Source organism: Tamandua tetradactyla, chromosome 24 (genome assembly GCF_023851605.1).
Source record: "Tamandua tetradactyla isolate mTamTet1 chromosome 24, mTamTet1.pri, whole genome shotgun sequence".
Classification (NCBI taxonomy): domain Eukaryota; kingdom Metazoa; phylum Chordata; class Mammalia; order Pilosa; family Myrmecophagidae; genus Tamandua; species Tamandua tetradactyla.
The window spans coordinates 50,821,944-50,845,724 of record NC_135350.1 but is presented as its reverse complement, the minus strand read 5'-3'; the positions used below and the strand labels follow the sequence as shown (position 1 = coordinate 50,845,724).

The following is a 23,781-nucleotide window of genomic DNA, read 5'->3' as shown; positions in this document are numbered from 1 at the left end:
TTGTATCCTTGTGTCTAAGATGAATCTCTTGTAAGCAGCATATAGCTGGATTATATTTCTTAATCCATTCTGCTAATCTGTGTCTTTTAATTGGTAAATTTAGTCACTCAACATTCAGTTATTACTGTAAAGGCATTTTTTCAATCCACCCTCTTATCCTGTGAATTGTGTTTGTCAGAGCTATATATTCTTTTCCCTCTTTCTTTCTTTTTATCCTTTAAGTTACCCTTACTAGTACTCTTCAATTCTGTGCCCTGCTCTAAACTTCCCTCTCTGGCCTTTTTTATCAGCTGCTGAACTCCTTTTAGTATTTCTTGTGGGGCTGGTCTTTTTTTGACAAATTCAGCATTTGTTTGTCTGAGAAGATTTTGAAGGACAGTATGGCTGGGTACAGAATTCTTGGCTGGAAGTCTTTCTCATCCAGAATCTTCAGATATCATACCACTGCCTCCTTGCCTACATAGTGCCAGTTGAGTAGTCTGAGCTCCATCTTATATGGTTTTCCTTGTATGTAGTAGGTTGTTTTTCTCTTGCCATTTTCAGGATTTTCTGCTTCTCTTAAATAGTTGGCAGACTGATTAGTATGTGTCTTGGGGAAAAAGCCTATTTGCATGTACTCTATTTGGAGTTTATTGGGCTTCTTTGATTTGCCTATTTATGCCGTTTATAAGGGTTAAGAAATTTTCCCGCATTATATTCTCAAGTAATCTTCCTAGCCCTTTACTCTTCTCCATGTGGGACACCAGTAATTCTTATAATTGCATGCTTTGTTTTGTCCATCATTTCACTGAGATCCAATTCAAATTTTTCTATCTTTTTTGCCATTTGCTCTTTTGTGTGTATGAAATTAGTTGTCCTGTCCTCTGGTTCGCTTATTCTTTCTTCTACCTCTTCAAATCTGCTACTGTGTGTCTCTGGTATATTTCTGATTCAGTGTACAGCATGTTTAGTACCTGTGCTGTCTGCTATTTTCTATTTATTCTTTCAAATTCCTCTTGATGCCCTTCTAGTGTCTTCTATCTCCTTTGCATTAGCCATCCCACTGATTTTATTTAGTAGGGTTATATGAACATTTTTGATTAGTTGTTCCAAAGTCTTTGTCTCCTTTGGTGTTTTAATTTGGCCTTTAGGCTGGGTTATATCTCTCTGCATCTTCATATGGTTAGTGACCTTCTGCTGACTTCAAGGCTTATAAATGTCTTGATAAGGTATCTCTGAAAGTTGATTTCATTAGTCTAAAGTTTTGTATTTGCAGGACATTGTGGAGCAGGCTGTGTGATGTGGGGCAGGGCGCAACAGTGTGTTGATGGGTTTTGGTGCAGGAATAATAAGGGTCAGGGACACTACAAGGGTGCCTGTGAGTGTGCAGTACTGGGCACAGGGTTATGGAGTGCAGTGCAGGTGCAGTGGAGACATGCCTTGGAGCACAGGAGCAGCATGATGCATGGGAGACACAGAGGTAGAGTGCAGTAGGAGGCAGATGGGTGAGCTGTGAGGATGCACAGGTACTGGGTGCTGGCAGGATGTGAGTGGGCACGTAGAGCCTGGGATTCGTGGGTATCAGGGTGGGAGGTACAGGGCACAAATGTTGGGGCACAGCGAGGGCAGGGCACAGGTGTGCCCTTGTGTGGGAGGCACGGTCCAGTCGGGCTGGGTTGAGGATGTGTGTGAGTGTGTAGGGTTGGGGCACAGGTCGCAGGGTTTGAGAAGTCAGTACATGGATATGTGGGTACCTGGTGGAGATTACGTGGCTGTGCAATTGTATTCTTTGTAGTAGGGCTGTGGTATGCAGATACACAGAGCTTAGGGACAGCAGGCTGGGGTTTTACTTGTGTGGGCTGGGGGCAGAGGTGACCCACATGTGGGAATCAATGCTTTCCCAGAGCTGGGGGCAGTGGTGGGAGTGCATGCAGGCATAGATCTTCGGGTAGGTTGGAGGAGGCAGGACACTGATATATACATGCACAGAGCTCATGTGGGGGCGGTTCAGGATTGCATGATTGTATCGGTTGATGTGGGTGTGGTCTGGGCACGAAGGTGAGTGCCAGAAACCCTAATGTACAGGTGACAGCCTACAAGGAGCAGGGCAGGGGAAGGTGGGGATTGAGAGGCTGGGCGTGGGTACATGGTCTTGGGAGGAGCAGGGTGAGACTGTGTGCTTGCAAAGGAGAGGTGGGTCGAGTAGGGCAGGCATGTTGAGTGTGCCAGGCAGAGGTGGTATAGGGCAGGGGCACCGGGTGGGGCTTGGGGGGGGCACTTGGAGCATGGTGGGAGGAGGGGTTGATGGGATTCAGGTGATTGGGCTTGGAAATAGTCACCCGGCTGGGATAGTACCCATAAGGGTAGCACCTTCAATAAACGTAGCTTGGCTTACTTCCTGTTCCCTGACTCCTTGTCTGTATATTCCTGAGGGCTGCGGAGGTTTGGAAAGGGGTGCATTAGGCTGTTTGCACTAGCTGGGCAGTTTCCGGTTCTCTGCATCTCAGTTCTTCAGATTTTACATCCAGGACCTCCCTATGTGGTACAGAAGACTCTCCCAGGTCACTTACACCCTGCTCAAGCTGTTCCTTGATTGGTTGGAAACTAGATTCTTAAATACATTACGCCATTGGGGAGTTTACCTTTCTCATACTGGCAAATGACTAGAAAGATTAAAAAAGAGGATCTCTAGACTTGTTCTTTGGAGCAGGATTGAACTGGACCTATCCTTTCCACCATCTTATCAGAACTTGAACTATATCCTTTTGCTTTAGAGGGTGAAGGCCTGGGTGTCAGAGTTCTGGGACCCAAGTTAGCAACAAGGATGAGGGTGAAGGGGAATGCATGCACATGTAGGAGGGGCATTATGTCTCAGCATTCAGTATACTTACCTTCACTCAATTTCCCTGTTTTCAGTTGAACTCTCATGCCCTCAATACTTGGCCTCCTCAAGTCTAGAGATCCTATTTTTTTAATCTTTCCAGTCATTTGCCAGTATGAGAAAGGTAAATTCCCCAATGGCATAAGGTATTTAAGAATCTAGTTTCCAACCAATCTTCCTTGTTTCAGACCTTTCTTACCCCATCTCCACACTTAGCATTAATGACCAGGTCCAGCATTATCTGGAGCCAAATGTTGAGCCTTTTGAAGATCCTGATGTTTAGACTGTATTAAATTTTTTGCTTTCTCCATTGCTGATTTAGAATTTGACATTTTCTTTCTTTTTTTTTTTTTAATATTTTATTATAAACAACGAACAAACATACATTCATCACATACAAACATTCTTGACATGGTTGCAATCATTAGCTCACAATATCATCACATAGTTGTGTATTCATCACCATGATCATTTTTGAACATTTGCATCTCTACAGAAAAAGAAAGAAAAAAAAGAAAAAATTCATACATGCCAGACCCCTTACCACTCCCTTTCATTGGCCACTAGTATTTTAATCTACTCAATTTATTTTAACCTTTGTTCCCCCTATTATTTATTTCTTAGCCATATTTTTTCCTCATCTGTCTATACCATAGATAGAAGGAGCATCAGGCACAGGTTTTCACACGGATTTGACATTTTCTAATCAGTTAACACGAGGATGTTCAGTCTGCTATATTTACTTCAGAATTCATGGTTTCTCAAGTGTCTTTGAAATAATCTGGAAAAAGAATATGACTCTTACACCACATGAAAGTCACGAAATTTTAAAAAGTAGAAGCTACAGAGAATGCATTCTTTGACCACACAGGAGCCAAACTAGAAATCAACAAAGTTTAAACAAGCCAAAAATGTTGCAAATTTTAAAATGTTCTCCCAAATAAGAAGAAAGAAAAAGTACCATGATAGATAATTTGGAAAATATAGACAAGAAAACTAAGTATCAAAACTCAAGGTACATGGGTAGTACAACCTCTAGATGGGTCTCTGAACCAGATGAGTTCTGAAATGCAGGCCTTTCCAGAACATCAACTAGTTCCATTCCCTATCCCATATTATTAACAGTCCCTTCCAACATAAAAAAGTTAGAATAGGCATAGCCTACATACCCCGAAAGATTGAGAGAAAGATCAAATGTGGTGATGGAGTTATACAGAGAAGGTCAGTTCTAGCAAATGATTATGACTGCTGAATCATTATGTAGGTATTTATTTTAGTCTCCAGTACCTTAGAGCAACTAGAAGTAAAAACCTTAAATTATAGAATTGTAACCTATAACAAACTGTGAAATCTGTTCTACAACTAATTATTGCAATGTACTTTGAAATTTAGTTTTTTATTTTTGTATGTTATTTTTCACAAAAAGAGAAAAGAAAGAGTATAATAGAGAAGATAGGATTTAACAAATGAATATGAGTGCTGAAACAATATATTGATATTCCTTTTTGTCTCCAGTATCTTAGAGCAGCTAGAAGAAACAATGAAAAATCGTGGAGCTGTAACTCATGCCAAACTTTAAAGTCTGTTCTATAACTACTTGTTAAAATGTTCCTGGAAATTCATTGCTTTATTGTATATATGTCATTTTTCACATACACACACAAAGTTACATAATAAAAAACCACACACACACAAGGAAAGGGTGCATGGGCAGTTCAGTGGTAGGAATCTTGCCTGCCATGTGGGAGACCCAGGTTCAGTTCCCCACCAATGCACTCTAAACAAACAAACAAAAACATTCAACAAATGGTGCTGCAATAATGGATATTCACATGGAAAAAGAATGAAATGTGATCCCACCACTCAGCATACTAAAAAAAATACCCACAAGGAAACAACCAAAACTGTAAACAGAGACAGATTTATAGATTTAAACCTTTCATATTAAAAATAAAAGAAAATTCACAGATATCATCTATAACTCAGAAGTTTAGTTAACAAACAATAAAACAAATCTCAGGAAAATAGAATTAGAAAGGTAAAAGGGTAAATCAATAAATTATAAACAGAAGCAAAGTAGCCCTGATAAATTACAAAGCTGTTCTAAAAAAATGAAAGTACTTAAATATGTAATGCACATAGCAATAACTTCTTTCTCTTTGGGTTCTGTTGACTTCCAGTTTCTTCCCATGCTTTTTCACTCTTTGACTGAATTTCATTCTGCTTATGAGGTATTCCTGTCATCTGGGTCAATGCCCAACCTAATTCAGTTGGGCCACTCCTTAACCAAAATAACGTCTTCAAGAAATCCTATTTACAATGGGTCCACACCCGCAAGAGTGCAAACCAAGACCAAGAATATGCACAGTCTGGGATATACAATTTAGTCTACCACAAGGGTTTATCCCTGGAATGCAAGTATGGTTTGTCATAAGGTCATCATTAGGTCATCATTGTCATAGGTCATCATTAGATTTAAAGAAAAAAATTTATCTCAATGAATTAAAAAAAACAACTATTCACCATACTCCAATATATAGTCCTGCTTTAAAAAAACAAATGTCAAAAAATATCAACCTTCTTCCTTCTTAAATCTCAAATCTCTTAAAAACTTCTTCCTTTATATGATAACAAACCAGTAGCCATCATACTCAATAGGGAAAGTTAAAGCTTAAGAGATAACTATATGCTGATGCCTCCAATTTAGATCTCCAAGTTTAGAACTATGATTTAGATCTTCATCCCTTAAATTTAGATGCTTTATTCCAGAACTCAGCCTTAAATATCCAACTGCCTACTTCATAGTTCCATTTGGATATCTAAAAAGCATTTCAAACTTACCATATGTAAATCAAGCTTCTGATTAAATAACGATCCCTCTCCAATCTACTGCTCTTTGCAGTCTTCCCTTTCAGTTAATGACCACTTTATTATTCCAGTTTCTTCTGCAAGAAACCTTACAGCTCCCCTTTATTCCTCTATTACATCACATCTATTCAGTCAGCAAATTCCGTATTCTATATGTTTAAAATATATCCAGAATCCAAACATTTTTATCATTTGTACTGTTACCACCCAGGTGCAAGACATTCTCATCTCTGGTCTGGATTACTGCAAAAGACTCATGACTGTACTTCCTTTTTTTGTCTATACTCACCTTTAGTCTATGCTCAACATAGCACTAAGAATGAATCTTTTAAGAGTTAAGTCAGATCGTATCACTCTTCTGCTTAAATGCCTCCAAAGGTTTTGTACATCACTCTGAATAAAGGGCAAAATCATTACTGTTATCTACAAAGCTGTACATGATCTGTCCCCATTACATTTTGACCTACTCTCTCTGCTCTAGTCATGTTGACCATGCTAGTCTTCAAACATGTCAGATACATTCCTCAGGGCTTTGCATTTGCTGTTCCCTCTGTTGACAATGTTCTTCCTTTACTTACTTTCTTTGGATCATAACTGTTTTCACTCTTTCAGTGAAACCCACCTGAGATACCCTATCTAAAAATTCAACATTGTACCTCTATTACTTATGCACATTTTATTGTTTTTAATTTTTTTCTGTTTAGTATTTCTATATAAAACATGTTTTTAAAACTAATTCATGTTGTTTATCTTCTGTCTCCAGAAAATTTATTCATTCGTTTATTGTCTATTTGTACACTATCCATATATCTATCCCAGAAATTCAGTAATTAGTGTTTACCTTGTTGGTGAATATACTCTAGTGCCTAGTACAGTGCCTACACGTAGTAGGCACTCAATAAGTATTTTGTGTCTCTCTGACCAAATGAATGAAGAAGTTATGAATCTTTGATGAAAACCACAACCACTCCCCAAGAAAAATGTTCATATGTATATATACACAATACTCTGTATGCAATTCCAGGAGGTTCACATCTTGAAGTCCATTCCTAGCCCTGTAAGGGTTTCCCCAGATTAAGAACCTCTGTGTAAAAGGCTTTTATACTAAAATAAAGTTGAGACTGTTATTATTGATGCTCAGCATCATTAGTCATCAGGGAAATGCACATTATAACCATAATGAGATATCACTTTATACCCACTAGGAGAGCTATTATTAAAAAATTGGAAAATAACAAATATTGGCAAAAATGCAGAGAAACTTGAATCCTTGGATTGTGGAAAGGTAAAGAGGTATAGCCGCAGTAGAAAATAGTGTGGCAATTCCTCAAAAAATTAAAATTGAAATCATCATATGACCTGGAAATTGTACTTGTAGACATATATTCAAAATAATTGAAAGAATTTGAACAGACACATCAACCAATGTTCATAGCAGCAGTACTCAAAATAGCTAAAAGGTGGAAGCTATCAACAGATGAATGGATAAACAAAATGGGGTATAAACGGAGTATTAGTCAGCCATAAAAAGGAATGAAGTTCTGATACATGCTGCATACAACATGGGTGAACCTTGCACTCATAATAGTGAGTGAAACAAGCCAGGCACAAAAGAACAAATAGTGTATGATTCCACTTATATAAACTGTCTTGAATAAGTAAATTCATAGATGTAGGAAGAAAATTAGAGATTAGTGAGGGAGAAATGGGAAGTTATTGCTTAAAAGTACAGAGCTTATATTTGAAATCATGAAAAAAAGTCTTGGTAATGAATCATGGTGTTGGTAGCACAACACTGTAAATGTAATTAATGCTACTGAAGTGTACACTTAAAAATGATAGAAAGAGGAAATTTTGTATTACATATATGTAATGATAACTTTTTTAAAAGACATTATTATTATGACTTCAGGAATGCATTGCCAGAAAAATAAGATATAAAATAGATAGGTATAATGATTAGAAATAAAGACAGGATGTTTTTTATGAGACAATATACTTATCTACTAAGAAATCTAGAGTGAATCCAGTGAAATGCTATTAATATTGTTTTAGTTTGTTAAATGTGGCTGGAATGCAATATACCAGAAATGGAATGGCTTTTAAAAAGGGAATTTATTAAGTTGCAAATTTACAGTTCTAAGTTTACTGTGCTGAAAGTGTCCAAACTAAGGCATCCAGGAAAAGATACCTTGACTCAAGAAAGGCTGGTGGGTCTAGAACAACTCTATCAACTGGGAAGGCAGCTCTCGGCTACCATGCCGGAGCCCTGGGTTTGATTCCCGGTGCTTGCCCATATGAAAAAAAAAAAAAAAGTACAAAATCTCATCAGAGTCAATTAAAGGCATGGTCTGACCTAAGGTAAGAATTCCCCTCTGACTCTGGACCTGTAAAACTCAGAACAAGTTATCTGCTTCCACATAATGGAGAGACATTCATAGGATACATATTCCCATTGAAATAGGAAGAAATTGAAAGGAAAACAGGGGGCACTGAACAAAAACAGTTCCCAAGACCCACAGGACAAAGTGCATTGGATTTCAAAGTCTAAGAGTCTTTTATCCTCTGAGCTTTAGAAAGCAGCAGTCCCATCCTCTCTAAAGGCTTACACAGTAGCCCTGCTTTCTCCAAAGGCTCAGGTGAGGGTTGCAACATTGGGGTGCACTGAGGAGACCACGATTCTCTCAGCTCACCCTCTCCAAACTTTGGGGAGGCTCCTGGGAGTCTGGCATCTCTGGGGCACACGTTGAACAATGGGGTGGCAGCCATGCTCACTCCAATCCCTGGTTTATGTGCTCTACCCGCTCTGAGGCCTGGGGGCACATAAACTCTTCCTGAACAACGAAGCAGAAAGCCTGTCCTCTGCTTCCAGGGGAAACTCATTCTCTTCACATGTATGGGTGGGTCCACTCAACTGGCCCAAGATTTCCTGGCTCCAGACCTTAACTTCCATGGTTCTCCTTCTAAAGTCATTTTTCCTTCAATTTGTCCCTTTTCTATCCTTTTTAGTCCAGACGGGCAGTGGTTCCATTTATACAGATCCCTCAACAGTCTTGTCAGTTTTCTATGCAGTATGCAGGGATCATAGGCATCAGACAATAAAACTTTCCACAGATCCTTTCTGGATAACTCCATCTCCAGTCTTTGCCTGACCTGTAATGGCTGACTGCTGCCATGTCTGGTTAAATCCTCACATGGGGCCCTATTCACTGGGGTCTTATTTCTTGGAAACCCAAAAGTTTCCAGACTATCAATTTTTGTTTTCTTCGTACCCACAGTTCAGTTCTCAACTTATCTCTTTCCTGCCACGTTTTACTATAAGCTTCAAAGAATGGCCAGGCTGCATTTTCCACATTTAGTTTGGAAATTTCCTCAGCCAGATATACTTGATCATTGCCTTTAAATTCTAACTTCCACCCAACAGCAGAACTCAATTTGCCTGAATTAGCTGCCATTTAAAAAAAAGATTCACCTTCCTTCCAGTGTGCAGTGACACATTCCTCATTTCTCTCTAAAACCTCATCAAAGGTATTTTTAGATCAACAGTCTGTTCAAAACATTCTAGGTGTTCTCTATCAAGTTCTTCACAGCTTTTCCAGAATCTTCCCCTTATCCATTTAGAAAGCTGTACCAACGTGTTTGGTATTTGCAAACCATAGTAGCACCCCAGTTCTGGTTGCAAAATCTGTTTTGGCTTGCTAGTGATGCCAGAATGTATTATAATAGAAATGGAATGGCTTTTAAAACGAGAATTTATTAAGTTACAAATTTACAGTTCTAAGTCCCTAAAAATGTCCAAACTAACACATCCATGGAAAGATACCTTGACTTAAGAAAGGCCAATGGGTCCAGAACACCAGTTCCAGAACACCTCTGTGAACTGAGAAGGCATATGGCTGGTGTCTGTTGGAGTCTTTGGCTTCTGGTTTCAAGCAGCCTTCCCAGGAGCATTTTCTTTCTGCATCTCCTAACATATGGGTCTCTTATTGGCTCTGTCAGCTCTGTCATTTCTGAGCTTTCTCCAAAGTGTTTCCTCTTTTAAAAGATTACAGTAAACTAATCAAGACCACCTGGAATGGGTGGAGTCATATCTCCATCTAATCAAAATGCCCCACCCACGTTTGGGTTTGGCATGTCTCTATGGAAACAATCCAAAGATTCCACCCAGTATTAAGTCAGGATTAAAAGAAAAATGGCAACCTCCACAAAATTGGATCAGGAAAACAGACATTTTTTGGGGGGTACATAGCTTCAAATCAGCACAGATATCAGTAGGAGAGTTCAATATATTGGCAGAATGTAAGAGACATATGAAAACTAATTTCCTTGTACTAGATAAGCAGTAACCAATTTGGAAATAAAAGTGGGGGGAAAATCCACCCACAGTCTCAAGAAAATCTTTAAATAACCTAGAAAGAACCTTACCGAGAAATCAAAGATAAATATAAGAAAGCCACAGTGACAGCTTTTAGATTGTGGTGTGAGTGCTGTATTGTTTGTAAGGTTTTTAATAGCAACATTCTATATTATTTTATCACTTATAATATTAAAGATGAGAATCCACCACTATTCATTTTGAATTTTGTTCAAAAAATGCTGTTCTGATTACATGATTAAATAAAAAAGGATGGGTTTTGGAGATAGATGATGAATGCAAAGGAAAACTGAAACTTGAAATCAAAATGCATTCTTTATTACATGTAAACTACTGCCTTGAAACATTTAAAATAGGATCTAGTGGGAAGATGCTGAGACTAGGAGTACAGGGCATCTGGGTTCTAGTCTAAACCATCGCTAGTTAAGCATCTACCTCATGCCACACATACCATTCTGATGTTAGCAATATTATTTTTATACTACAGCAGGGAAAGTTGAATCAACCAGGGATAAAGTAACTTGTTTAAGATCACATGGCTAATGAATGGAGAAGCTGAGATTTGAACACTTCTCAAATTGACCCCCATCCTGTTCTTAATCATTTTGGCTCCATAGCTTTGGCATTAAGCAGATAAAGGCCAAACTTCAACTTGGCCTCATATTCTTGTCTGTAAGAGCAAGAGATAGAACACTTTAATAGCCCATCAAATGATAAAATTAGTATACCATATTCGAAAAGAATAAAGAATAGGATTCTGTTTTCTCCTGTATCAAAATAGTTCCCCCACCTTTGTATATTTACTCCTTTTCTCACAACTTTATTAGAATGTTTTTTTTCCAAGGACATTTTAGCCTTTTCTAACACCTAGAAGAGAGAAATACCTCTTATACCTGGAATGGCTCAGAGCCTTTATACTTGCTTGTTCCTCATCCAGGAATACTTTTCTCCCAAATATCTGCACAATTTGCTTTCTTAGTTTATCTAATTCTCTGTTCAAATGTCACTTCCTCAGAGAGGTCTTCTGTAACCAGCCTATCCAAAATAGCCATGTTCATACACACCCCACCATCACTCTGTCCCCTTTCCAAGTATGTATATATGTATATGTATGTTATCTCTCCCCCCACTACAAAATAAGGTATTTCAGGGTAAGGACTTTTTGCTTTATTCATTGATATATCCTCAGAGTTGAAAACAGTTTATATCATTCAGTACACATTCAGGTTCTATGTATATATGTATTTCATGGTAGACAGTAGTCTATAAGGATACAAATATTAAAGGAGGTGCCAGCACATGGAGGGCCATTAAGATTTTTTACTTTTATTAAATTTGATATGATATGCTGAATAAATAAATCAGAGAATGCATGGAAGGGAGAAGGGTACTGCCAAAGGAGAAAAAGCCAGGGGATGGGGAGAAACTGTGTTTTGGACATAAAAATATGTGCTATTTGTCAGATTTTCTGTGTTTGCGTTTGACCTTTTGCTACTCAAGAATCAAACCTCAGTTGACCCCTAAGCCAGGTGCTTATAATATTCTCTTTGATCAACAAATTTTACCTTTGGGAAAAATGCTTAACTAGAGTTAAGTTTCTATGAAATCATAGGTTCCAAGAAAATGTGCAGTATTTCATGTTACTTTCCTACCTAAAATGATATGAATATTGTTTAATTTCTCTTACATTATCTTATGAAAAGTGCTAGAAGCTCAAGGAGTCCCCAGTATTCTAAGATAAGATGAAAATAAAACATTTAAGGTCCCTAATGTTGTAGATTTTTAGAAAATATTATGGTGAAGTCATTTCACTGTGTACTTGTACACTTGAGAAGGATTACTTTGAAATGGGTAGATTAAAACAGAAAAAGTCAATTAGATATTCAGCAGCCCTTTGCTTAACATTCTGTTGAAGACCAAACAAATTTTATAAAGTATAGAAAATTCTACCAAGTTGATGCAGTAATAACAAAGTACTTATCGAGGGGCTGAAATTATAAAAATTATCTGAAACCATAAGTAGAATCTACAAGTTGATTATAGTACATTGTACCCTTTAGAAGGTCCAGTGTGCATTAGCATTACAAGTCAGTTTTTATCCTCAATTCTATCTGACTTTATTAACCCCAAAAGATATTTTAGTTAGAATAGATTTGGAAAACTACATTAAATACTTCTACATATGTGAGAGTCTACTGGGCCAATTCAAATATAAAGGTTAGCTAGCTGATACCTGAAAGCATATCTACAGAAACTTATGCCTGATTTTATAGGCTCTTTCTGGGGTCTACATAATAGGCCATGAGAGTCATAAAATTTATTGTGTTATTAAATATTATGACAGGTTAGATTAAGCACACCAAATAAGCACATTCCAAAATTTCTCTTAAACTACAGTTCATGCCCTCGTTTCTTGATAAATGCTTCTTATTTCAAGTCTTAATGTACCATATTTTACAGCTCCGATAATTTTTTTCCTAGTGAAAAGTTCAATACCTTGACCTCCACCATTCCCAGTAAATGAGACTTTAACTGTAAGGCTATCAAATGTTTGTTTTTGAAAAATGTGAGGTGGGTGAAAATAACAAAAGTGAAAAGAAAGGACGAAAGGAAAGCATACAAGCAAGCATTTTAGTTGTTGGCAATTAGTGAGGTATTATGTGTGCCTCTTTAAAATGGGATGGTCAATATTAAGGGGAAATTAGAAAATAAAAATACTTTTACCTTATACTAAAGGATAAGTTAAGAAAATCAGTCAACCACAAAACTGCCTTACAGTTACACATAGAAGTGTTCTAGAAAAGTAGGTTGGAAGCCAGGTATCTTAAATAACACAAGGAATCTCTATCAGTACAGCAAAACGAAGCATGTTCTGAGAGCCTCACAGCTAACATAAAACAGATTTGTAGTATGTTATAAAATACTAACAGTTACACATAGAAGAGTTCTAGAAAAGTAGGTTGGAAGCCAGGTATCTTAAATAACACAAAGAATCTCTATCAGTGCAGCAAAACGAAGCATATTCTGAGAGCCTCACAGCTAACATAAAGCGAATTTGTAGTATGTTATAAAATACTAACAGGCACCCTTTGAAAATTGCTTCTGTCTTTATTTTGGCAGGTTTTTGTTCTACTATCTGGAAACAGTTTAGTTTTCTTGTAACTTCAAAATATACACCTGGCTAAGCATTCCTATAATGAGTAGAGGACAGGATTCTTAATTCTGTCTCATTTTGTGTAATTCAGGAATTAAAATTTCACTTGTAATATGATTCCAAATGATTATTTGAAAACCTTAGTGTTAATCAACCAAATCTCATAAGATAAAACATTTCCTATTGATTCACTATATAATTTTAAAGGTCTTCTAATAATTTCCAACTGATCTTCAGTTGGCAGCAGCTTTGGTTTATTCATGCACTTGTACATTGATTCATTCCATAATTATTTATTGAACTCTATTATTTCCCAGGCACTCTCCTGGAAATTGAAGATAAAGCAACAAACAGAAAGGACAAAAATTTGTATCCTTCCTCCAGGAATGAGCCTGGGATCGACAATACCTTCCTGATCAAAAGGGGAAAAATAACTGTAGCAAATAAGGTATCAGTGGCTGAGAAAGTTCAAATAGAGTCGAGAGGCTACTCTTATGCATTCTTCAGCTAGACATTACTACTTGTCATGGTTTGCCAAACCCTAACCAAAACCATTCCTGCCAACCCTAAAGATCAACTAGGGCTTTATCTGAATTTCTACAAAGATTCCATGTGCTGTGACTTTCCAGATACCTACAACCTCCAGATGGGTTTGTAGTCCTGAAACACAGGCCATCCTCTCCAGAGTATCAGTTAGTTCCATCCCCCATCCCTTGTCATCAGCAGCCCTTTCCAGCATTGAAAGGTAAAATGGATGTAGCATAAATACCCCTAAAGATTGGGGGAAAAAATCAAAGCAGAAGGTAGGGTGTTCTAAATTGCTAGCTGCTGGAATGCAGTATACCAGAAACAGAATGGCTTTTTAAAGGGGGAATTTAATAAGTTGCTAGTTTACAGTTCTAAGGCCAAGAAAATGTCTCAATTAAAACAAGTCTATAGAAATGTCCAATCTAAGGCATCCATCCAGGGAAAGATACCTTGGTTCAAGAAGGCTGATGAAGTTCAGCGCTTCTCTCTTAAGTGAGAAGGCACATGGTGAACACAGTCAGGGCCTCTCTCTCAACTGGAAGGGCACTTGGCAGACACGGCATCATCTGCTAGCTTTTTCTCCTGGCTTCTGGTTTCATGAAACTTCCCGGGAGGCATTTTCCTCCTTCATCTCCGAAGGTCTCTGACTGGTGGACTCTCTGCTTCGTGGTGCTGCATTCTCTGCTCTCTCTGAATCTCCCATTCTCCAAAATGTTTCCTCTTTTATAGGACTCCAGTAAACCAATCAAGACCCACCCAAATGGGTGAAGAGATGTCATCACTTAATCCAGTTTAACAGCCACTCTTGACTAAATCACATCATCCAGGGAGATGATCTGATTACAGTTTCAAACATACAGTATTGAATAGGGACTACTCCACCTTTATGAAATGGGATTTTGATCAAAACATGGCTTTTCAAGGGGGCGCACTTCCTTTCAAACCAGCACATGAAGTTATAATAGAGAAGACAGAATTTAACAAATGAGTATAATTGTTGAATCATTATATTGATATTTCTTTTAGGCTCCAGTGACTTGGAGCAGCTGGCAGTGAAAACCTTAAATTGTGAAACTGTAACCAATACCAAACTCTGGAATCTGTTTTACAACTAATTGTCACAGGGTGGTTTGAAATTTATTGCTTTTATGTATATAAGTTGTTTTTCTCATTTAAAAAAAAATTGTGAGTGGGCCACAGTGGCTCAGCAGGCAGAGTTCTTGCCTGCCATTGCAGAGCCCTGGGTTCGATTCCCAGTGCCTGCCCAAGAAAAAAAAAAAAAAGTCCTTGTGGAATTTTCATTTTACTTGATTATTCTTTTTTGAGTTTCTTGGTTCCTCCTCGATTGTGGCAAAACTTTTGTAATTATACATCCAAATCTATCCCCTCCTCTTTTCAATAGCAAGGTTTTATGTGAGGGGAAAAATGCCTAGCTGCCTGCTATTGCCTGCCACTCTGCTGGTGCCATGAATGGCTTCACTGCCAGACACTGTGAAAAACTGCCCCGCCAGGTGCTGTGACCAGCTGCCAGACATTTCCAGCACTAAGGGTAATTTAGGGTAAGGATGAAAAGAGAGGGAGGGAAAAGAGTATATAGATCTGACAAACAAATCTGAAGGATAAGATGGTAGATTCAAGAACTGCTCTTAAATAATAACTTTGAATGTTAATGGACTAAACGCACGTATTAAAAGCTACGGTTGGTAGAATGAATTAAAAAACATGATCCAGATATTGTCCATATTTTAAAATGTCATCTTCTATTTGAGAACAAAGGGAGTGATGTTTATTTGGTACAAAATTTTTATTTTGGTTATTGCATTTCCTAATTTAACTTGTATGGTCAGTTTAGCTGAACACCATAAGTACATGGAATCTTGAATAGACCATGAGATCTTGTTGGTTTGTCCAGCTTACTGTGATTCCCAATATATCCCCGATTAATTTGGGCAGTAAATAACGAAGTATTTGCAAAGTCCCCTTGGTAGACTGGGGAGAATGGAGGAAATATTCAACTTCCCGATTTGGAGAATTTCTAATATTCTCACAAGCAGTGGGGACAACCAAATCAATAGGCTGAGCCCGCAATCTTTGGGTTCACTACTGTGAAACTTATTCCTGTAAAGACAGGCTAAGCCTATTTAAAATTATGCCTAACAGTCACCCCCAGAGAACCTCTTTTGTTGGTCAAATGGGGCCTCTCTCTCTAAGCCAACTCAGCAAGTGAATTCACTGCCCTCCCCACTACATGGGACATGACTCCCAGGGATATAACTCTCCCTGGCAATATGGGACAAAACTCCTGGGATGAGCTGGGACCTGGCATCAAGAGATTGAGAAATCTCTTTGACCAAAAGGGAAAAGAGGGAAATGAGACAAAATAAAATTTCAGTGGCTGAGAGATTTCAAACAGAGTTGAGAGGTTATCCTGGAGGTTATTCTTATATATTATCCCTTTTTAGTTTATGATGTATTGGTGTGTCTGGAGGGAAGTACCTGAAACTGCTGAGTTGTGTTCCAGTAGCCTTGATTCTTGAAGATGATTGTATAAAGATATAACTTCTACAGTGTGACTGTGTGATTGTGAAAACCTTGTGTTTGATGCTCCTTTTATCCAGAGTATGGATAGATAAGTAAACAAATATGGATAAAAAATAAATAATACTGGGGACAAATGATAAAATAAATAGGGTAGATGGAAATACTAGTGGTCACTGAGAGGGAGGAATAAGTAGTATGTATGAGTTTTTTCTTTTTTCTTTTAATTTATTTTTCTGGAGTGATGCAGATATTCTAAAAAATGATCATGGTGATGAATACACAACTTTGTGATGATGTTGTGAGCCATTGGTGGTACATAATGTATAGAATGTATGTGTGTAAAGATTTATTAGGTAAAATATTAATTGAAAAAAACAAACGTGCCGCTACAGGGGACTCATCTTAGACCAAAGGATACAAAGTGATTGAAACTGAAAAAATGGAATAAAATCATCTACGTAAGTTATAACCAAAAGAAAACAGGAGTAGCTACAATAATAATCAGACAAAATGCAATAGATTTTAAATGTAAAGATGTCATAAGAGACAAGGAAGGATACTACATAATAATACATGGGACAATTCAACAAGAAGAAATAACAATCATAAATGTTATTCTCCTAATCAAAGATCTCCAAAGTACATGAGGCAACGTTGGCAAAACTGAAGGGAGGAATAGATGTTTCAACATAATAGTCTTTAATACAACACTTTTCTCTATAGATAGAGCAACTAGACAGAGGATCAAGAAGGAAATTGAGAACTTAAACAATTTGATAAAGGAATCAGACCTATATATAGGAATAGACCTTTATATATATATATCATGACACCCCAGAACACCAGGATATACATTCTTTAGTGTTTTTCTCCAGGATAGATCATATGCTGGGGCACAAAGTAGATCTTTATAAATTTAATAAAATTGAAATTATTCAAAGCATTTTCTCTGACCACAACTGAATGAAGCTAGGAATCAATAACCACCATAGAAACTTTCACAAATACATAAGATTAAACAACACCCTCTTAACTAATCAGTGAATCAAAGAAGAAATTGCTAGAGAAATTGGTTAATATCTGGAGATGAAGGAAAGTGAGAGTACAAGATATTCTACAAGAATCCAAGGACTTACGGAATGGGGCAAAGGCAGTGCTGAGAGGGGAATTTATTGCCCTAAATACCTATATTAAAAAAGAAGAAAGAGGAAAAATCAAGGACTTAACTGCTTAAATGGAGGAACTTGAGAAAGAAGAGAAAACTAACCCCAAAGCAAATAAAAGAGAAGTAACAAAGATTAAAGCAGAGTGAAATGAATGGGAGAAGAAAAGAACAATAGAAAGAATCAGTGAAACCAAAAGTTTGTTCTTTGAGAAAATCAATAAAATTGATGGGCCACTAGCAAGACTGACAAAGAGAAAAAGAGAGAGCGGATGCACATGAATAAAATGAGAAATGAGAGGGGGGTCATTACCACAGACCCTGAGGAAATAAAAAAAATCATGAGGATACTCTATGCCAAAAAAGTAGACAACTTAATTGAAATGAACAAATTCCTAGAAACACAGGAGGAAGCTACACTGACTCAAGAAGAAACAGGAAATTCCAGCAAACCAATCACAAGAAAAAACATTCAGTCAGTCATCAAAAATCCTCCTATAAAGAAAAGCCCAGGGCCAGATGGCTTCACAGGGGAGTTTTTTTCAAATATTCCGAAAAGAACTAACTCTAACTCTGCACAAACTTTTCAAAAAAATTGAGAAAAAGAACACTACCTAACTCATTTTATGAAGCTAACGTCACTCGAATACCAAAAGTGGGGAAGGATGCTATAAAAAAGGAAAACTGCAGGCTAATCTTCCTAATGAACATAGATATAAAAGTTCTCAACAAAATTCTAGCAAATCGGATCCAGCAACACAAAAAGAAATACACACCATGACCAGCAAAATTCAACATCATTTATTGTTAAAAATACTTCAAAAGGTAGGAATCAATATGACAATGAGCATATATGACTAACCCATAGCCAGCATTATACTCAAGGGAGAGAGTCTGCAAGCTTTCCTCCTAAGATCAGGGACGAGACTAGAATGCCCTCTGTTACCAATACTATTCAACATCTTCTGGAAGTTCTAGCTAGAGCCATCAGGCAGGAAAAAGAAATAAAAGGCATCCAGATGGAAAGGAAGAAGTAAAACTTTCATTATTTGCAGATGACATGATACTAAAAAAAATCCTGAGAAAACTACAACAAAGTTACTTGCGCTAATAAACAAATCCAGCAACATGGCAGGATATAAAATTAATGTGCATAAATCAGTACTGTTTCTGTACACAGGCAATGACCTAATTGTGGAGTCAATTAAAGAAAATTTTCCATTGAGAAAAGCAACTGAAAGTATCAGATATCTAGGAGTGAACTTAACTAGGGGTATAAAGATCTTATACACAGAAAATTGCATAACATTGCTAAAAAAATCAAAGAAGATCTAAATTGGTAAAAAGACATTCCTTGCTCATGGATAGGAAGTTAAATGTACTTAAGATGTTAATTCTACCCATTCTGATCTACAGATTCAACCCAGTACCAGTGAAAATTCTTACAACTTATTTTGAAGAATTTCAAAAACCTAGTTACAAATTCATCTGGAAGGGAAAGACCCCAAATTGCGAAAGGCATCCAAAAAAAAAAAAAAAAAGAGAGAGAGAATGAAGTGGGAGGATTAACACTTCCTGATTTTAAAACTTATTATAAAAACACAGTGTTCAAGACAGCATGGTCCTGGCAAAAAAATAGAAATATTGACCAATGGAATCAACCCAAGAGTACAGAAATAGACCACCAAATCTGTGGTCAGCTGTTTTGTTTTTTTTTTTTTTTTCACAAATCCCCAAAATCCACTGAACTGGAACAAAGTCTTTTTGATAAATGGGCTTGGGAGAACTGGATATCAATAGCTTAAAGAATGAAAAAGGAACCATTACCTTACAGCCTATACAAAAATTGACTCAAAGTGAATCAAAGACCTGAATATAAAACCAGTACCAGGAAGCGCCTAGAAGAAAATATATGGAAACATCTTCAAGACCTAGTAATAGGAGGCAGTTTCTTCAACTTTACACCCAAAGCACAATCAAGAACAACAACAAAAAATGGAGAATGGAAAGTCTTCAAAATCAAAGGCCTTTGTGCCTCAAAACACTTTGTTCAAAAGGTGAAGAGGCAGCCAGCTCAACGGGAGAAAATATTTGGAAATCACACATCGGACAAAGGTTGATGCTCTGTATACATGAAGAAATTGCACAACTCAACAACAAAAGAGCAAACAACCCAATTATAAAATGGACTAATGATATAAATAGATATTTTTCTAAAGAGCAAATACAGATGGCTAAAAAGCACATGAAGAGATGCTCATTCTCTAGCTATAAGGGAAATGCTATTAAACCTATAAGAATGACTGCTATTAAACAAACAGGAAATTACAAATGTTGGAGAGGATATGGAGAAATTGGGATACTTATGCACTATTGATGGGAATGTATAATGGTGCAGCCACTATGGAAGATAGTTTGGCAGTTCTTTAGGAAACTAAATATTGAGTTGCCCTGTGACCTGGCAATACCACTACTCAGTATATACCTAGAAGAGCTGAAAGCAGTGATACAAACAGACATTTACACACAGATACTCATAGCAGCATTACTCAAAATCACCAAAAGATGTAAACAATCCAAGTGTCCGTCAAAAGATGAATGGATAAACAAAATGTGGCATATACATATGATGGAATATCATGCAGGAGTAAGACAGAACAACACCCTGAAGCACGTGGCAAGATGAATGAGCCTTGAGGACAAAATGCTGAGTGAAATAAGCCAGATTCAAAAGGATAGTTAGCATTATTACACTTTTATGACCATGGTAAAGGTGAAATCAGAGGCTTACAAGCAGAATATATGGTACCTAGAGATAGATGGAGGCTAGAGATAGGTGAACTGGTTAGGTGATGAGGTTGAACTTAAATGTAAGGGAATAGATAGAAGTGAGGGTGGTTTATTAGTGGGTCTATTAGTAATATTACCATTCTGAAGATGAACATTGCTTAAGGGATTTTATAGACCCATGTGTCCCACTAGTTAACTACAAATATAAATAAGTTCTTGCATGAAGTACTGCAGAGGTATGGATTGTGTACAAAGAGTGTTTAAGTTTGGGGTAATGGGTGAAAACTGCTATTGCATCTATGGGCTGTGTTTAAAAAGAGAACATCAACATTTCTAAAGCAGCACCAGGGGTAAATAATGAGGAGAGGGACAAGAGTAAAGGGGAGGTTTGGTTTTTCTATTTGGTGAAGGTGTGTTTATTGGTTATCTTTCTCTTGGGAACAATGCAATTATCTAAAATTGAGAGTGTTGATGGACTATTGACTTTGGACATTATATATGATGCCCAATAAATGGAGGTGGCTGAAGGATGCACTGACTGTAGATTGGCAAACGATGATGTGTACATATGATCGAATAGTGTGCTGCTATGAGAAGGAACTAAGTTTTGAGGCATGCAACATTGTGAATCAATCAGGGACATCTGGTGAGGCAAAATAAGCCAGAAACAAAAGAGCAAATATAATATATTCTCATTTAGAAAATACTACAAGAAAAACAGAGGCCTAGATTGTACGCTCTTACATCACTGACATTTAGTCCGGAGTGGTAATAGTTATTTCTCTTTTTTGAGAGGCTATTTTATATATACATAACCTGGTATTTAGAGATAAGAACAAAGCCAGTCAGGTCAGGATTAAGGTAATTCCTAATACAGGGGTAAGGAAGACATTGTCTATATTTTAGACCTCATCTACTCTTTGAGACCAAAGGAAGAAAGGTTTATTTTGTCCGGAACCTAAATTTTCTGTAGCACATAATCTGACTCAACCTGTCTGGATAGATCATTTAAATGTTCTAAACCCAGGGAACCCAGAATGAGAATAATTAATAATTAATTCTGTGTACCAAATTCTGGAACCAAATTGATTCCTGCTAATCCTAAAGAACACCTTGGGCATTTATAAAATTCTACAAATGTTCCATGCACTAGGATAACTTTCCAGAAACTTTCAACCTCCAGATGGGTTCCTGGACCAGATAAGTCCTGAAATGCAGAGTGGCCTTCCTCTTCAGAACATCAACTAGTTCCATGCCCTTATCCCATATTATCAATAGCCCCTTCCAACATGAAAAATTTAGAATGGGCATAGTCCAAATATCCCTAAAGAGTGGGACAAAGAGATCAAAGGTGATGGTGGAGTTATACAGAGAAGGTAGTATTAACAAGTGAGTACGTTTGCTGAATCATTATATTGATATTTCTGTTAGTCTCCAGTATCTTAAGAGAAGTTAGAAGTAAAAACCTAAAATTGTGGAACTGTAACCCATATCAAACTCTGAAATCTGATCTACAACTTATTGTTATGATGTGCTCTGAAATTCATTGCTTTTTTGTATATATGTTATCTTTCAGAAAAAAAAGAAAAAGTAGTTGATTGTGATGATAAATGCACAGTCATATGGTGATATCGTGAACCATTGATTGGACACATTGGATAATTACATGGTATGTGAATATGTAATACATAACAATACAAAAGTAAATAATTTAAAAAAATAAAATGTTCAAAAGAGAAGGTGGAATTAGAGAAGATAAGATTCAACAAATGATTATCACTCGTTCAAAAAATAGTCAATTGTGATGATAAATGCACAGCCATATAATGATATTGCGAACCATTGATTGAACACTTTGGATGATTACATGGTGTGCCAGTTTGAAAGGATGTATGTACCCTAGAAAAGCCATGTTTTAATCGTAATCCCATTTTGTAAAGGCAATCGTTTCTTCTAATCCCTATTGAGTACTGTATGTTTGAAACTGTAATTAGATCATCTCCCTGGAGATGTAATTCAATCAAGAATGTATGTTAAGCTGGATTACGTGGAGACATGTCTCCACCCATTTGGGTGGGTCTTGATTAGTTTACTGGAATCCTATAAAAGAGGAAACGTTTTGGAGAATGAAGGAGATTCAGACAGGGCAGAGCAGAATGACATAGCCATGAGAAGTAGAGTCCACCAGCCAGTGACCTTTGGAGATGAAGAAGGAAGATGCCTCCCAGGGAGCTTCATGAAACAGGAAGCCAGGAGAGGAAGCTAGCAGATGATGCCATATTCACCATGCGCCCTTCCAGATGAGAGAGATAGCCTGACTGTGTTCACCATGTGCCTTTCCAGATGAGGGGAACTCTGTGTTCGCCATGTACCCTTCCACTTGAGAGAGAAACCCTGAACATCATCAGCCTTCTTGAACCAAGGTATCTTTCCCTGGATGCCTTAGATTGGATGTTTCTATAGACTGGCTTTAATTGGGACATTTCTATATGGCCTATCAACTGTGAACTTGCAATTTGTTAAATTCTCCTTTTTAAAAGCCGTTCTGTTTCTGGTGTATTGCATTCCAGCAGCTAGCAAATTAGAACATATGGTATGTGAATATGTAATATGTAGCAATGCAAAAGTAATAATTAAAAAAAATGAAATATTCAAAGGAGATGGTGGAGTTATAAAAGAGAAGATAAGATTCAACAAATGAGTATGACCCCTGAATCATTATAATGACTATTCTTTTAGACAGTAGTATCTTGGAGCAGCCAGAAGAAAAAAACCTAAAATTGTGTAAAGCTTACCAATTTCTGAGATCCATTCTATAATTAATTATTGTGGTGTGGTTTGAAATTTATTGCTTTTTTGTACATATGTTATTTTTCACAATAATAAAAAGCTAAAAAAAAAAGATGAGCCTTAGTTCAAGGATAATATGGATCGGAAGGCTTTTATTTTTTTAATCTGTGGTTAATACCCTACAGGTAGGGTTCACAGTTTGTGTTGTGTAGTTCCATGAATTTTTAAACTTTTGTTCTATTACTACATATACAACTTCCCTTTTTAATTACATTCAGAAATACATTTCAGTACTTTTTGAGCAGCTTTACATATTTTTTCCCTTTCCATTTTGAAAATTTTTGGTGGTTTTACCCTTTCTTTCTATCTCCAGATGAGGAAAGAGTTGTTCATTTTGTTTTTTTGACAGGTATTATTTGATGAGAGTTAAAAATAACTTTTATAATTTGCAATTTATTTTTAACATTTGTGGAAAATAATATATATACAAAAAAGCACACCACAACATTTAGTTATAGAACAGATTTTAGAGTTTGTTATGGGTTATAGTTTCTTAATTTTAGATTTTTTTCCTTTTGGCTATTCCTGGACACTGAAGACTGAAAGAAATATCAAGGTGATAATGATTCAGGAGTCATACTCAATTTGTTAAATCCTGTCTTCTCTTTATAACTCCATCTTCTCTTTGATCTTTTTTTTTTTAATTATTTATT

The 23,781-nt window shown here is 36.9% G+C and overlaps 1 protein-coding gene and 1 long non-coding RNA gene across 3 annotated transcripts in view; one reads left to right on the top strand and one right to left on the bottom strand.

The window, feature by feature from the left end:
• Positions 1–5,831, bottom strand: part of LOC143668343 (uncharacterized) — an 89,001-nt gene extending 83,170 nt beyond the window's left edge. Inside the window, exon 1 of the long non-coding RNA XR_013168411.1 lies at positions 5,702–5,831. This is a non-coding gene — a long non-coding RNA (uncharacterized LOC143668343). The remainder of the gene's footprint in view (positions 1–5,701) is intronic.
• The window catches only part of MRPL1 (mitochondrial ribosomal protein L1), a 169,699-nt gene that overhangs the window by 127,629 nt on the left and 18,289 nt on the right, over positions 1–23,781 (top strand). The gene's annotated exons all lie outside the window — the stretch shown is intronic.